The following is a 12,330-nucleotide window of genomic DNA, read 5'->3' on the forward strand; positions in this document are numbered from 1 at the left end:
ACTTACAGAGAAATTTACACAATAATATTTTATGAAGCTATGGTTGTAGTTAAGTGGTGTAGAATTTGTTCAGCTTGTGCAAGACCTTGGGTTTGATTACCAGCAGCACAAAAACAAATGCAATAGTTTCCAGTAAGGCCATGATAACATAGTGACATTTGACAGATATTTCATGTCTCTACTCTAAGACATATTCTTGGAAAACCACAGAATTCAGTGGGCTTCTGTGTCTCCTACATGTAGTAGAAATTTCTATGTCTTAAAAGTTCTACTTGAAATATTTTTTACCAATCCCTCTTAATTTCTAATGTCATAAATTTCAAACAATCAATCATGAGCCTAGTGTACCTTAAGCCTAATTTTTTATTAAACTTTCTTTTTTTTACTTTTCTTATGTTTCAACTTAGTGCCCAGGTTTATTTACTTCAATGTTCATAAAATCCCCAAATTATTCCTCCTTTTCAATCACCATGGTTCCAAGAACTCTAACTGAAATGTACAAACTGCCCCCTTAGGGAATCTAGACTGATAGCCCTGCCCTGGATGAGCCCATGTATCAGTACATTCTTAAAAGTCAAATCCATAAGGAACAAATTGTTATGCCTATTATCTTTCTAAAGGTTGTTGTCCAATGAACAAAACAGTATTAAAATTTACACAAAAATCTAAAAAAATGTGAGAAAACAGATTTAAAAATGTCAAGGGATAGAAAAATTAAAAATAATTCTTTGGGAGGATGTAAATGGGTGTTAGAAAGAACTTATTTTTAATGTATAAAAATATCAGAAACTAAACACTGGTGATCATTTTACAACATTGTGACTACTGTAAAAGCTATGGGATTGTAACTTTAAAATGGTAAATTAGATTTTACTTATATTTTACCAGAAGAAGAAACTAGTTTTTGTAAGAGGCACAAGAAAAAAATCAAAACCATAGCAAAAATAAAAATAAGCATATAAAAATAAAAGATTAAAAAGGCAAACAAATATGCAAGTGATATTTTCCCAGTAAATAACACTATTTCCATAATGTGAAACATTTATTTGAATATTCTACTGCCTATATATAATGATCAACAGTGGATTGTTTTCTTATGCCTGATTTATTATTGTATCAGAAAAGCATGTCCGAGTAGCCATGAATATTGGATATCTGTAATTGTAATTAATACTATATTTTGATAGAGCCACATTTTTGTTCCTAGCATCCCAATTCACCATAGCTAAATTCTGGAATTAGTTCCCATGCCTGTTAATATATGAATTGATTAATAAAATGTGATACACAAAATATGGAGTTTTTAGTCAGCTATAAAGAAGATTTAAATTGTGACATTTGTCAGTAAATGAACAGAAATGAACAACATCATGCTAAGTGAAATAAACCAGACTGATCAAGTGTTTTCTTTCACATGCGACAGCTACAGCAACACAAAAAGGGAAAGGAGAATTGGATATCATAAAGATATAGGGAAGATAGTGGAGTATAAGGAGATTGGGTTAGTGACAGGAAAGGAGAATATCAAATGATTTTTTAAAATTATGGGTATATAAAATATACTACTGTGTATTCCACCTTCCTGTGTATGTGGAAAGCATCAAACATAAATGAATAAATAAATTAATAAAATAGGTGAAGGAAATATTGGGGGGAAGTAATGAAGGGGAAAAATAAGGTAATGAGATTGAAAGGCATTAAATTTATTTAACAAAAAGAGGTGAAAGCCTTGTACAATGAAAACTACAACATGCTAAAGAAAAAGAATTAAAGAAGACCTAGAAGATGGAAAGTTCTACCTTGTTCTTGAATAGGTAGAATTAATATTGTCAAAGTGACCATGCTACCAAAAGCAATATACAGTTTTAATGCAATTCCAATCAAAATCCTAATGACATTCCTCATGGAAATAGAAAAAGAAATAAAAATTAATTCTGGAAAAACAAAGAGACCCAGAAGAGGCAAAGCAATCCTTAGAAGAGGAAGGCAGGTGGCATCACTATACCAGATCTTAGACTATACTTCAAAAGAATAGTAACAAAAAAAAAGTGTGGTACTGGCAACAAAATAGACAAGTGTACCAATGGTACACAATAGAGAACACAGAGAATAACCCACATAAATACAGTTATCTCATACTAGACAAAGGTACCAAAAACATTGGAGCAAAAAATAGACTTTTCAGCAAATGGTGCTAGGGAAACTGCAAATCCATATGCAGCAAAATAAAATTAAGACCTTCTCTTTCATCATGCACAAAACTCAACTCAAAGTGGATCAAAGACCTAAGAATTAAACCAGAGACCCTGCACCTAAGAGAAGAAAATGTAGGTCCAAATCTTCATCATGTTGTATCAGACCCTGACATCCTTAATAAGACTATTATAGCATAAGAATTAAAACCAAGATTCAATAAGTGGACGGATCAAAACTGAACAGATTCTCAACAAAAGAAACAATCAGTGAGGTGAAGAGACAGCCTACATCCTGGGAGAAAATTCATACAACTCACACATCAGATACAGCACTCATCTCTAGAGTATATGAAGAACTCAATCTTGACACCAAAAAATAATAATAATAATAATAATAATACAACCAAAGAACCCAATTGATAAATGGACCAAGGAACTGAACAAGCATTTCTCAGAATATGATATACAATTGAGCAACAAATATATATGAAAAGTTCAACATATCAATTAGAGAAATGCAAATCAAAACTAAGATTTCATCTCACTCCAGCCAGAATGGAAGCTATTATGCATATAAACAATAAGTGTTGGCAAGTATGTGGGGGAAAATGCACATTCATACATTGCTGGTGGGGATGCAAATTGGTACAGCCAATATGGAAAGCAATATGGAGATTCCTTGGAAATCTGGTAATGGAACCACCATTTGATCCAGCTATCCCACTCCTCAATCTATACCCAAAGGACTTTAAAACAGCATACTACAGGGACACAGCCATATCAATGTTTATAGCAGTACAATTCACAATAACTAAACAGTGGAGCCAAACTAGATGCCCTTCAGTGGATGAATGGATAAAGAATATGTGGTATATATACACAATGGAATATTACTTAGCACTAAAAGATAATAAAAACATAATGTTGGCCAGTAAATGGATGGAGTTGGAGAATATTATGTTAAGTGAAGTTAGCCAATCCCAAAAAAAAAAAAAAAAAAAAAAACTTCCAAGTATTTTCTCTGATATATGCAGGGTGAATCACAGTGGGGTATGGAGGGAGACCATGGAAGGATTAGATTAACTCTAGATAGGGAAGAGGGGTGATAGGAAAATGGAGGGGGAAGGATGGTGGAATATGATCAATATCATTATTCAAAAACACATGTATGAAGATTTCAATTTGGTGCCAACATAACTTATATACAAAGAGATATGAAAATTGTGTTATATAAGAGTTGTAATAGAGAAAGAAATGAGTACATGTATAATGGCATAAATTAGCATGAACATACTTTATATACAGAGATATGAAAAATTGTGCTCTATGAGTGTAATAGAGATTGTAATACATTCCACTGTTGTCATGTATTTAATATATATATATATATATATATATATATATATATATATATATATATATATATATTTAAAGAAAGGTATTGGAACTCGTTGGAGACACTATCAGCCTACAGGGTAAAAATTGTAACACCTTGAAAACACAGAGATAGAAGGGAAGATGCATGAACAACAAGAAGAATGTGCCCCAAACAAAACGATGCTACATTATTAGAATCCACGGTCAGAACAGCAGGAGAAAAAACAGAGAAGGAGTGGAGGAGGTACATAATTTTCTGTGAATTAAAAGATGATATAAGAGCAAATACAGGCAGAAGATCATTTTTATAAATAGCTACATAAGCAAATACAGAAAGCAAAGATTCCTTCAATAAGGAAATAGAGACTCTGAAAAAACAAACAAATTGATATCCTTGAAATGACAGAAACAGTAAACCAATTTAAAAACTCAATAGAAAGCATCTCCAACAGAATAGATCACTTGGAAGACAGAACCTCCGACATTGAATGAAAAAAATATGTAATCTTGAAAAAATAAAGTTGACCCCAGTGAAGATGGTAAGAAACCATGAACAGAAGATTCAAGAATTATGAGATAACATGAAAAGACCAAATTTAACAACTATTCAGATAGAGGAAGGCATAGAGGTCCAAACTACAGAAATGGACAATATATTCAATGAGATAATATCAGAAAAATTTCCAAATATGTAGAATGAATTGGAAAATCAAATACAAGGATCATACAGGACACCAAATGAACAAATCACAACAAATCCACACCAAGGCACATTATAATGAAAACATCTAGCATTCAGGAAAAACAGAGTATTTTAAAAGCTACAAGAGAAAGAAATCAGATTACATATGGGGGAAACAAATTAGTATCTCTGATGTCTCAACTGAGACCCTGAAATCTACAAGATACTTCAACAACCTATACCAAGCACTGAAAGTAACACATGCCTACCAAGAATCATACCCAGCAAAATTAAATTTTGATTAGCAATTCAATTTCAATTTAGATGTTATTTTTATTGCAAAATAAAAACCTTCCATGAACACAAAATTTAAAAGAATTTATAACTAAAAACCTGAACTACAGCACATCCTTGGCAAAATATTCCATGAGGAGGAAATGAAAAACAAAATTGAAAATCAGAAAAGGAAGGTATCACTCTAAAGGAAAAAAAAAAACTATCAAAGAGAAACCAATTCAAGTTAAGTACCAAAAAAAAAAAATAATAATAATAATAATAAATAACTGGGAATACAAATCATGTCTCAAAAATAACCCTGAATGTTAATGTCCAAAACTCAGCAATCAAAAGACTGGCAGATTTGATTTAAAAAATAGCCAACAATATACTGCCTCCAATAGACTCATCTCATAGGAAAAGACACCCAGAGACTGAAGGTTACAGGTTGTAAAAAATATATTTCACTCAGGCTGGGGCTGGGGCTGAGCAGTAGAGTGCTCACCTAGCATGTGTGAGGCCCTGGTTTTCATCCTTAGCACCACATACATACATATATAATACATACATGCATACATACATACATACATACATTAAATAAATAAATAAAATAAAGGTATTTATCTATAAAAAATAATATAAAAAATAAATATTATCTATAAAAAATAAATATTAAAAATCCTACCACTCACATAGAATGTGGAAGCAAGCAGGGTTTTCCATCCTTATATCAAATAATGTGGACTTCAAGTGAAAGTTAATAGGAAGGGATAAAGGAGGACTTTTCATACTGCTTGAGGGAACCATACACCAACAAGACAGAACAATTATAAATATACACACCCCCCAAACAATAGAGCATCTATTTTCAAACAGACTCTTCTCAAGTTCAAGTTCTAAGTAGACCAAAAGACAATAATTCTGGGTGACTTTAACACACCTCTTTTACCACTGGATAGATCTTCCAAACAAAAGCCAAACAGAAACTATAGAACTCAATAATACAATCAATAACTTAGATTTAACTGACATACATAGACTATTTCATCCTTCAACAGGTGAAGACACTTTCTTCTCAGCAGCAAATGGATCCTTCTCTAAAATATACCATATATTATGCCAAAAAGCAACTCTAAGCAAATACAGAAAAGTAAAGATACTACCCGGCATTCTATCAGATCATAATGGAATGAAATTAGAAACCAATGATAAGAATAAAAGCTACTCCAACACCCGGAGACTGAATAATATGCTAGTGAATGAACAATGGGTTGCAGAAGACATCAAAGAGGAGATTTAAAAATTCTTAGAGGTGAATGAGAACACAGATACAACATATCAAAATCTCTAGGACACTATGAAGGCATTACTAAGAGGAAAGTTCATTGCATGGAGTTCATTCCTTAAAAAAAGGAAAAGTCAAATAAATGACCTAAAATTGCATCTCTAAGCCCTAGGGGAAAAAAATGAATCAATACCAAAAGCAGTAAAGGACCGAAAATAATTAAAATCAGAGCTGAAATCAATGAAATTGAAACAAAAGAAGCAATTTAAAATTGACAAAATGACTGGGAATGGAACCACTATTTGACCCATTTATCCCATTCCCTGGTCTATACCCAAAGGACTTAAAAACAGCACACTACAGGGACACGGCCACAATGTGATAGCAGCACAATTCACAACAGCTAAACTGTGGAGCCAACCTGTATGCCCTTCAGGTGATAAATGCATAAAAAAAATGTGGCATATATACACAATGGAATATTACTAAGCACTAAAAGAGAATAAAATCATGGCATTTGCCAGTAAATGGATGGAGTTGGAGAATATTATGTTAAGTGAAGTTAGCCAATCCCCCCCAAAAAATGCCAAATTTTTCTTTGATATATGGGGGGTGCCTCACAGTGGGGTAGGGAGGGAGAGCATGGGAGGATTAAATTAATTCTAGATAGGGAAGAGGGGTGGGAGGGAATTGGAGGGGGGAAGGGGATTAGCAAGGATGGTGGAATGTTATGGTTATCATTATACAATGATATGATCAACATCATTATTCAAAATATATATGAAGACGTGAATTGGGTGTCAACATATCTTATATACAAAGACATGAAAAATTGTGATATATTTGTGTATTAAGAATTGTAATGCAGAAAGAAATGAGTTCATGTATAATGGCATAAATTGAGGTGAACATACTTTATATACAGAGATATGAAAAAATTGTGCTCTATATGGGTAATAAGGATCATAATGCATTCCACTGTTATCATTTATTTAAAAAATAATAAAAATAAAAAAAATATTAAAAAATAAAAAAAAAAAAACATGACCTTAAAAAATCTGAAAGAGAGAGAGAAATTGTGAGACGGGATGGATGTGGTGCTACACACCTGATATATCCAATCTTCTGGAGGCTGAAGTATAGGAAATCACAATTGTCTAGCTGACCCCAGCAACCAAGTGAAACCCTTCCTAATTTTTTTAGAAAAGTAATAGTAATTTAAAAAAAATTAAATTAATAAAAAATTAAAAATTTAATTTTTTTAAATAAAAATTTAAAAAGGGCTGAGGATATAGTTCAGTAATAGGAAACCCTGGAAATTCCATGCAGAAATAAACATTTCTGGCGATCAGCCACATTTTGTTTGCCATATTACATACAGTTTGACAAATACTATGAAACCCTGTGTCAGTTTTATATCAATGTCACATAAATATCACATTTCACACATAAGAATATTTAAATAGGACACCTGCAGTATTTGAAAAAAAAATACAAATACAGATCAGCAATAACAGACTGAATTACATACCCTCGGAATAGATGATAGGACTCCTCATTATAAAGAGGACTGCTTCCCTCAGATTCATCTATGATAACACACCATCAAAATTTCACTATGATTTCCTTTTAATTGTAAAAGGGACCAAACCAAAAATTTTGAAAATTCTCCTGGAAGGTTAAATTGATATGAAATTAGCCAAGAATTCTGAACTCTAAGAGCAAAAGCAGGATCTATAATTACCAGGCACTAATGCATATTATAAAATAATCATAATGCAATAATTTGAGGACCAAAAAAAATCACAATGCAGGAATTTCATAGATGACTCCACATGTATGTAAATTTCATTTTTATTGTTAAGTGCAATGAAAAGGCCTAGATAAATGCAACCATCTCCAGCAGAGGATTTTATGTGAATGAACAAGACAACCCAGCATGAAAGGAGGTGTGGGAACAGAAGGCTCAGAGCACTGGTAGGGCTTGGGTGCAGGACATGTGTGGTACTGGAGTATACTCCAGCACCCCAAAGAAGCACATGTTGAGCAGGATTATGTTTCAAAATTATACCAGAATAGGAGGTTCCTGGTATAATTTGGAATTAGTGTTACCATTATCATCAAGGAATCATGACGTCAACAAAGTCCACCCACGAACCCACGTGGATGTAAAAATCATACACTTAATTGCAATGGAAAAGTCATTATAAATCAAACCCTAACCAGGCCAACCTTAGCAACTTAGCTAGACCCGCGCTCAGAATAAAAACTAAAAACTACCAGGGTCAGAGCTGAGTGGTAAAGCACCCTTCTGTTAACTACCAAAACACAAAACAAATAAACTCCACAAAACTAGCTCAGGAATAAGCGGGGTCCCTGTACACCACAGCTCCCCTCCTGCAGGAAAACAGTGTTTGGAGGATTTTGCATTTTATTTAGAGGCAGGGTCTGTCTCATCTAGCTGAGACTCTAAGTGCCTCCCCAAGTTGCCAAGGTTGGCCTTGACCTCGCAATCCTCCTGCATCAGCCTCTCTCCCCATCCCCAGCCTCTAGGATGACAGGTGTGTGCCATCACTGGGCTAGGAAATTGGATTCTTCTAGTGGTCCCACATATCAATCACCACAGCCTGGGAAGACGCCAGGCAAACACGCTCACTTGTTACTTAGGACTTGAGCAGGGCCTGAGGCTGCCCCAGGGAATGGGAGGCTGCGAGATGTATCCACCACTGTCATGCTCTCTGCCACTGTCACACTCTCCACCCGGCTGGCCAGGGGGACTGAGGGGCGCTGTCCCCAATGGGCTCAGGCCTGTGGACGCAGAGAGCGCCTAGAGTCAGGGTCTGCAAACTCGGTTTCCAGCCACAGCGGGTCCCCCCAGACGGCCTCCCTGCCCCGTCTCCCTCCCCAGCCTCCAGGCACCACTGCACACTCACAATTTCCTGTTGCCTAGCAGCCAAGACTGCCCCGGAGAGCTTCAGCTGGTGCATGGCAGGGCCACCCAGGATCCGGCATGGAGCTAAGCCTGGAGTCCAACTGCAGGAATCCTAGAAGCCTGGACCTTGGAGAAATAAATCCCAGCCCAAGCGCGGAGGCCTGCCCCCTGCTCGCTGGCTGCGCTCAGGATTAGACAGAGCTCAGCACAGGGGCTTCTGATTGGACAGGGCCTCAGTCAGTCTCTGCTCCCCACCCCCCAACCCGAGCCCAGGGTGACTTCTTTTTGAGTGACAGTGGAGTGATATCCGCTCCAGTCAAGAAGGAGGCCAGAATGGCAGGGTTGGGTACAGCTTTTTTCTTTTTTCTTTTCCTTTTGAGGTCTGGGCATTGGGTTAGGATCAGGGTGAGAAGAATTCTAAGTTCTGTTGGGTTTTGAAGTTAGGAAATTGAAGTCATTTCTTGAAAGTTTCATCACCTGGGCCTCCTCCTATAATAAGACCTCCCAGAGCTGCTTCGGGGTGCTGACTTGTTCTATGTTTATCTGTGCAAACTTCTACAAACAGAACTCCCCTTTCACCCCTTGGGAACTGCCCAGTGAGTCATGGCTTGCGCTGGTGGAGGCTCACGGGGTCCTGGCAGGCGCCTTGGAGGAGGCTCCCACCCCGTTTGCAGCGTGAGAGCTGATTTTCCTCCAGCTGAGTTGAATTGGTATCTCGAGCCCACATTGTACTGGAGGCAGAGTAAGGAGATCAGCACAGAAGAGACACGGAGAGCACAGACCTGGGTAAATCCCAGCCGCACCCGGGCTTCCTCACTCTCTGGCCACTGAGGGTTGAATTCAGAAGACTTCTGAGCCCCATCCCCAGCCCTATTTTGAATTTTATTTAGAGACAGGGTCTCACTGAGTTGCTTAGCACCTTGTTTTAGCTGAGGCAGGCTTTGAATTCGCCATCCTCCTGCCTCAGCCTCCCCAGCCCCTGGAATGGCAGGCATGTGCCACATTTTTTGCTCTTTCTTTTTGAGAGAAATACCTGCAGTGGCCACAGGATAACAGCCTTGCACAGATCAAGGCCACCCTGGGTACTTTCCCTGGTTCCTGCCAGTCCCCTGCATCCCCAGCAATAAGATCCTGCCTCCTCCAAAAACCAGAGACACCCTGTGCAGGTTTGCATTCTTAGTATAAGCTGAATACTCTGAACTTATCAAGAAAAAAGACAGACCCTACCTGCTTGTCTTGATGCAAACAAATCCAGTGTGTTTCAACTGAGAGCTCTGTGTCTTGTCCCCCCAATTCATGGATGCAAAAAGTCACATAATACAGAGAAGACATCTCTTAAGAGGGGCCCGAGGGTCTGTCATTTAATGAAAAACAATTTGGGTTTGATTGGGAGTCCAGGAAAGCCAATTCCAGGATTTCCTAATTTGGTAAATAACTCCATAGACTCCAATGCACCCTACTCCTCTCTACCTGTGTTAACTGCAGAGGCCTCAAGTTTACCTGCCCCCTGGGACCCCTGCACCTGCAGATGAATGCAGGGGTGGGTGGGGTCCTTTCTTCTCCATGCTTATCCCTGAACCTCCACCTTCCCACAGGCTCAAACACATTTGGCAGCATCCAATGGGGTAGCGGTTTAGAAAATTCTGGAATATAACTAAAGACATTTTTCTCATCTGGCTAAGATGCTATCAATTTGGTCCCATGGTTGTTTTCAGTACTTTTTATCTTTTTCTGTTTTATTGGTTCTTCTTAGTTATACATGACCATAGAGTAAATTTTGATAAAATTATCCAAACATAAAATATACCTTATTCTCATTAGGACCCCATTCGTGTGGTTGGGCATGATGGGTGGATTCACTTAGGTATTTTCATATATTTAAGTAGGAACATTAAGGTGGATTCATGCTACTGTCTTTCCTGTTCTTATCTCCCCTCCCTTCCTCTTGCTCCCCTTTCTCTCATCTACTGAACTTCTCTTTGTGCCCCACCTTCTTTGTGATGTAGATAACACATATCAGGGAAAACATGTGACTTTTGGTTTTGGGGGATTGCCTCATTTTACTTTAGCATGATAATCTCCAGATCAATTCATTTACTGTCCAATGTTATGAACTCATCCTTTTCTTAAAGCTGAGTAATATTCCACTGTGTATACATACCCTAATTTCTTTATCTATTCATCTGTTGATGGGCATTTAGGCTGGCTCCATGATTAGCCAGTGTTAATTGTGCTATCATAAATATTGATGTGGCTGTTTCCCTGTAGTATGCTTATTTTAAATCCTATGGTTATATTCTGAGGAGTGGGATAACTGAGTCAGATGGTGGTTCCAGTCCTAGTTTCTTGAGGGATCTCCATCCTGCTTTCCAGAGGGGTTGCACCAATCTGTAGTTTCTCCAACAAGGTGTGAGCATTCCCTGTCCCCCACATCCTCACCAATTTATTGTTACTGTGTTCTTGATAATTGCTATTCTGACTGGAATAAAAGAGAAGCTCAGTGCAGTTTTAATTTGCATTTCCCTAATTGCTAGATTTGTTACATTTTCAGTATTTATTTTAAAAAATATTTTTTCTACTTGTACTCAGACCCAACACGTTTATTCTATCCATTTATTTTTCTGTAGCTCTGAGGATGGAACCCAGTGCCTCGCACGTGCTGGGTGAGCCATCTATGGCTGAGCCCCAGCCCCAGCCCCCAGCTTCAATATTTTTTTTTTTTTACTTTTGCTTCTCAGTAACAGCAGCCCAGGTATTTGGGGGACCAGTTTTGCTGCATTTGGGAAATGGGAATATTTATCTTGAAGGAAGACAGGGAAGGTGAAGGCACATGCCCAGGATTCCAGTGATGAGCAGTACAGGGTTGTCTTGCCCAGGATGAGGAGAAGATTATGTGGGTGAGAAGAGGGAAAGAGCCGAGGACACCCTGGGGCCAGAACCCCTCCTTCCCCAATGAGGGAAATGATTAATTATTATTGCTGTTAGTTTTCTTAACCAAAATGAGAAATTTTCCTAATCTACCAGTGCCACTAGATATCGGTCCCTGGATGGAGCTCAGATTTGTCTTGAGAGGCAAGGAAAAGTGAATAACCAACCCAGTGGTTTCAATAACCAACAAGCTAGACTTTGGGCTCCTTGGGGGCAAAACACTGGGTGTTACCAATAATTAATAATCCAACAGCACCTGACCCCCAATTAATGGGGGATGGAGAATTGGATCAGTGTTTGGGGGGGTCAGTGGGTAGCCAGCTGCAGGAGCTTGCCTCTGGGGTGCATTACATGCATCTGAGAGATTTTTCAACACCAATGAGATAAACAAAGTGGTGATTAAACTGGCAAAACCCTCTGTAATATTCTAGCCTGGAAAATTCATGAACACTTTAAAAGCATCTTAATGTTTACCCTCTGTGGAATGTGCCTCAATCAGAATGCAACTATTTGAAAATAGCTGTCAACATGAAAAGTTTCTGAAATCTGCTGGTTTGTGGACCATATTTGTGTATAACTGCAAAAACCATATGAGTCCATGGCTAAATACACAAGTAAAAATAGAAATATAATAATGAGCATTCTCTTAAGACTT

Source organism: Marmota flaviventris, chromosome 13, assembly GCF_047511675.1.
Source record: "Marmota flaviventris isolate mMarFla1 chromosome 13, mMarFla1.hap1, whole genome shotgun sequence".
Classification (NCBI taxonomy): Eukaryota; Metazoa; Chordata; class Mammalia; order Rodentia; family Sciuridae; genus Marmota; species Marmota flaviventris.